Source organism: Medicago sativa, chromosome 7 (assembly GCF_051527215.1).
Source record: "Medicago sativa cultivar Bolivia chromosome 7, Bolivia_mono, whole genome shotgun sequence".
NCBI lineage: Eukaryota > Viridiplantae > Streptophyta > Magnoliopsida > Fabales > Fabaceae > Medicago > Medicago sativa.
The window spans coordinates 97,290,756-97,296,505 of NC_140755.1; the positions used below are offsets into that span (position 1 = coordinate 97,290,756).

At 33.5% G+C, this 5,750-nt stretch overlaps 1 long non-coding RNA gene across 1 annotated transcript; it reads right to left on the bottom strand.

Annotated features, from left to right (window-relative positions):
- Nucleotides 1-341: 341 nt before the first annotated feature.
- Nucleotides 342-1,172, bottom strand: LOC146910849 (uncharacterized). The gene is made up of 2 exons (XR_015018653.1): nt 1,093-1,172; nt 342-747 (listed from the first exon to the last, which is right to left on the bottom strand). It is a non-coding gene; the product is annotated as an uncharacterized LOC146910849 (long non-coding RNA).
- Nucleotides 1,173-5,750: the final 4,578 nt, after the last annotated feature.

Below are 5,750 nucleotides of genomic sequence, written 5' to 3' on the forward strand. Positions count from 1 at the left end.
GAACTTAGAGGATTCGACGGATCTGATCTCATCTTTCTCTCGTATTATCTTAATCAAATCTATTCTCTTTTATTTGATTTCATAAAATCAAACCAAATCTACTGCCTAGTGGCAAAACAAAATAAACTTTACACATCCTAATTATATAACGAAATTGAATTATTGAAGTTAAAAACAGTCCTCGTGGGATCGATATTTTTACTACTTCGATAGTATTTGGTGCACTTGCCAGAGATCTATCACTATACGTAACAGATATGAAGTTATGATTGATGGTAATAATGTCATAAGCAATGAGATTATAATAAGGTACGTTGTTCATAGAAGGTTGCTCGGAATGATAACATAATAGAGATCAGTCTGCAATTTACTATACTAAGATGTCAATAGCGTCCTGTTCAGCATTAAGTGACAAAGTTTAGCAGAAAATATTATGTGTACTGTAACTACTATGGTTTAACAGTCACCAAACTTCAAAACATAAGCTGAACTGATCGCATGCATTTTGTAGATACAATGAGTTGCAGTGTAAGGTTTTAATCTGATGCTTTTTTCCAATCGTATAATAGAGTATGTTGCAGAGAAAATATATTGTCAGTTATCGCTTCACAGAGATTTAGGAAATTAGTTATACTTAACGGATACGAAGTGGTGATACCAGTGTAACTAAATGTGGACCTTTCAATACTCGTGCTCTTTTTCTCTTCAGATTCAAGTAACTATAACTGTGTGCACCTTCATTAGAACCTACAAATTAAAAAAAAGTTTAGAACATCAATAGGTAAGAATTAAAAAAAAAAATTCAGAACAATCAAAAGGTTGATGTCATTAGATAACAAAATTATAATTGTTCCCCATCTGCAAAATGTGTAGACAAAATTTTATCAAATAAACAATAAAAGATTAACAATCACAACATTCTCATGTCTAGTCCATCTCAAGGAAGTTTGAAAATTGAAAAAACTAAAGAAGACACAATCAAAATAGATAGTTAACTGAATCAGATGCTACAGGAAATTTATTTGCAAAAGAATGAACACCGGATATCACACAACCATGATTAGAGAAACAGATTAGAGAGAACATACATACCTTCTATTAGTTTCTTTCCTACGGACAACATAATTCGAATTTATTTAATTCCTCAATGATTCAGTTACTCTCAATTTCACAACAAATCATCTAATATCATAAAAGATAAAGAATAACAGACAAAACAATAGTTGTAACAAATAAAAGCTAAAAAAAAAACTTAAATATAGATGATAGCAACAGAAGAGGCATTGGTCTGTTTTCATAACCGCAACCACCACCTGAATTCTTCAACCTGCAGTGGGAAGGGTGAATTTCGTGTTTGTGATTGTGATTTCTGGTGATGCAATTTCACAAAGGTGGGGTTGGAAATTAGGGTTTTCCAACACTTACTTACATACCTGAATCGAAGAAAAGATCTTATAGGAAGAAACGAAAGTACATCAAGGATGAGATCGCTAAAGAGGATGGAGGGGACTGCCGGCGACGGAGTCATTGTCATGGCGGTGATGGTAATGACGTGATGAAAGTTGACCGCGACGATGGTTTGTTAACGGTGACGACGGTGACGGTTGGTTAGTGATGATCGTTTGGTTACTGCACTGATGGTGTGGATAATGAATGGTGATGGTGAACAGAGAAGTGAGAGAGAGGGAGATGGAACAATGAAAAAAAAATGGTGTATTGAAGTTGAAAAAAAAGAGATGACACAGATAAAGTAAAAGAGATGGTATATTTCGATTTTCATATATAAGCATCAGATTGACTATATCATTAGTTGTCGACATGTTTAAAAAATGAACAAATTTTTGGAAAAAAGTTACTGTATGAAGGGAAAAAATGGTCGAAAATCACAAACTTTTGGGTTTAGATTGCGAAGGAGAAAAAAGGGTTCAAAACCGTTTGGAAAGAAAGAAAAAAGAATTAATTGGTTTTTAGAAAAGGGAGTTTAATGTTGGATATCATGTAGTGGAAGCCAAATGATATCACAAAAACAGTAAGTGGCTTGGTGGTCAAAATGCTTTGAAGTAACTAATATGTCATGGGTTTGAATCTTTAGAGAGAATTTTTTTCATAAATTTTTTTCAAAACCCTCAAAAAAGGCAGGTTTCATAAATATTTTTTCAAAACCCTCAAAAAAGGCAGGAGGACACAAAGGTAATTGTGAGATATAAATTAGGTTTAGGGTTTTCATATTAGGCATGCATTGTGAACCTTTGTATTATATATTAAGATTTTTTTAATAGGCTCATTTTCAACTAAAATATAATTTGTTTTGTTATAAAATTATCCCATTATCACCAATATTTTCAACATTAGTGAGACACATTACTAGAACAAAGAGCCCAAAAAAATATCACTAATTTCTTCTATAATAATTTTTTTGACACATTAGTAAGAAGAAGAAGAAAAAATATAGGGAGGGTGTATATAGAAATCTTTGTGATATACGCTGGTATATATAGCAAATCGTGTCAAAAAGGCCAAAAACACTAATAAGCATCGGCCCAGCCTTTCATCATGTCAATGTTTAGGGCCTTTCAATGAACTTTGTTATACACACCCCCCAAAATCCAAATATTTCTATATACACCCCCACCATAAAAAAAGGGCCCCCTACCGACATGGGTCCTAGGCCGTTGCACCTAGGGATGGGAATAGGCAAGGCCGAGCTAGACTTTGCAAGGCCTAAGTCTGGCCTGCCATATTTTTTTAAAGCCTAAGTCTGGCCTGCGGCCTGTCATAGGCCAACTTTTTAGGCCTGAGCCTGGCCTTCTAAAAGCCTGATACGGCCTACTAGCCTGTTTAAAAGCCTATATCTTATGGACATCTTTAAATAAGCAATGTGATTCAAGTTTAAATGGACTAGTGAACTAATAGTTCAATTATATTAAACTCTCTTTTGATAATCAACACGAGGTTTTAGGGAATTCGACTATATATTGTATCATATTTCTATTATAGTTTATAATAGTACATTTATATATGCAAAAAATTAATGTATACTAACAAAGCTTAAATTATTGAAAAAGTTTACAAATTTATATTTTATTTCCAAGTGCAAAATATAATATAATAATAAATAATATTATTCATATTCCTTAAATAGGCCGGCCTAATAGGCTTAAGAGGCTTTTTGAGAGGCCTGTGGCCTAGCCTTTTAAGCTAAATAGGCTTAAAAAAAAGTCTAGGCCTTCTCTATTTAAGAAAAAAGTCTGGCCTGGCCTGACCTGTCGTAGGCTAGGCCATATGCCCCTGTAGGTCGGCCTGGCCTATTCCCATCCCTAGTTGCACCCCAACCTCTGCCTAGGGACGACCCTTCTTTTAGCAATACTAAGGTTCTATTTCGCAAGGTCAAGAAGTAACTTGTTCTTGACGTGGTGATTAACTACAACCTTAACATTGTTTACAATGGAATCATTACGAAGTAACTTGTTCTTGATGTGGTGATTAACAAGTTCTTCATATGTTGGACATAATATAAATCCAACAGGGACAAAATAAGGAGGTGTTGGATCATATAAAGATATTATTATAGTCTTGTTTTATTTGTACCCATAAACATAAACTTTCTCAAATTGATTGATTAGAGGGAGTTGGGGAAATTTTATGTATTGTATTGTATTGTTGTTGCAGGCGTTAGCGAAACTAATTCTACATAATATTAGTAGCTCCTTCATACTAAGTTGTATTGCTTTAGGCGTGGCTGAACAAAATGATTTCAAATCTTATTAATAATGGGATGCAATTTGGTTTTCTCTTGTTTTGTATAAGTTTTGGGGAGTCGTGTGTGTGTGTGGGTGCATTCATACTAAGTTGTATTGCTTTAGGCGTGGCTGAACAAAATGATTTCAAATCTTATTAATAATGGGATGCAATTTGATTTTCTCTTGTTTTGTATAAGTTTTGGGGAGTCGTGTGTGTGTGGGTGCAACTTGGTTTTCTCTTCATGTGGTTTATACTTTGGCTTGGTGTCAGTTCTCTTTACATCTCTATAATTGTACGTTGAATGTGGAGCGGGTTTGCACATCTTATGCTATTTCGCTCGTCTTCAATGAAAAATTTCTTATAAAAAAAAAACACACGAGTTTGGATTGGAATTAGGGTTTAGTGAGTTGTATTACAATTATTAAATACTAGTTTTTAGTATATCATGGTGAGGGTATGAGGGTGTGTGTGTGTGCGCGTGCGCGCGCGTGTGCGTGCGAAACTAATTTAATGTATTTGGAAGCCTAAAGCGAACATTAAAATTAGGTATATTATGTAGGAAATAATAGGAATAAATTTGATTTCACAAAAATGTTAACTTTTTTTTGTGTGGAAATTGTAAATGTATTTATTATTTATAGGTTTTTTTTGGTAAAATATATTTTTTTTGGCAAAATTTATTATTTATGGGTATTAAAATAAACTAAAAATCATCATTTTTAGAAATACAAAATAACTTATTTTTTTGGATAAAATAGAAGGAAAATGCTAATTCTCGCGAAAACTAGTTTCCCGATAGTCTCGCGAATGACTTTTCAATGCAGCTTGCGTGTTATTGTCGCTCTCTCACGAGTTTATCTATCCAGTTTGGTTTTCTATTACCTAAAAATGCATATGAGTAGTTGAATGAGCTCTAAAAATGAATATGATAAAAGGAGTTATACAAATTAATAAGCAGTTACATAAATGAATGAACTATTGTTGTAAAATATAGTGGGGCAATGTTTAATTAGAGATAAAAAAACTTTTCTAAACGGTGACACATTAGCACAATGGAGGCCTAAGAGCAACCCAAGGTTCAATTACAAAGATATATATAAGATAGATAGATAGATTGTCTCAGGTGGGAGGGTGTAGAAGAGTGGTATGCCTTAAACGCGGTGTTTGTGGGACCACTGTTTTGGCCACATCATCCACTGTAAGAATCGAATAAACACCATCAAAGTTATGTAAACGAGATGCTTCTATCTTTTTCACTGATTAACGAAAAAAAATACTACGAAAAGAAATAACTTCAAAACCACACAAAAATGCCAGTGAGAAAGGACTTACAGGTGAGTATGGATAAGTCCTTCAAGGTGTAATCTGTAACACCCCGTTTTTCCAACATATAAAAATTTCAATAATAAATCAGAGTATTCAACTTAAAACAGGATGTCACACTTCTTTCAATATTCAAATAGAATAAAATTACTATTTATTCAAACAGCACCTGTCAATATTTCAATTACTTTACAGCGGAAAATAAAACATCTTAATTAATTCTTCATGGTGACACTATGGCCTCAACATCATTCAACTTATTAAAATCCAAATCAAAGGTTCTTCAACATAATTCATGATCAAACATAGTTCTTGACAAATAACATAGTTCATGATAAAATAACATCGTTCATGGCAAATACGTAACACATGGAAACAAGCAATATCCCCATCCCGTTACGTATCAGAGCAACCTAAGACGACACGGGGAAGACTACTCAAGACTGCAACTATTCTTGGTCACCTGCAAGTTACCCATGTAAGGCAACAATTTCCAAGCAGAAGGGGTGAGATTTCACATTCAATAATAATAAGCATATAATTCATCAGCAGAATTTAACAACATAAATAACACTTATTTAACTATGTTACTTCATCATAATACTTCTTAATTCAACTCCTTAATTTATTGATAACTTGGCAACAACGACAATAGATCAACTACGACATCCACAACTTCGACTAGA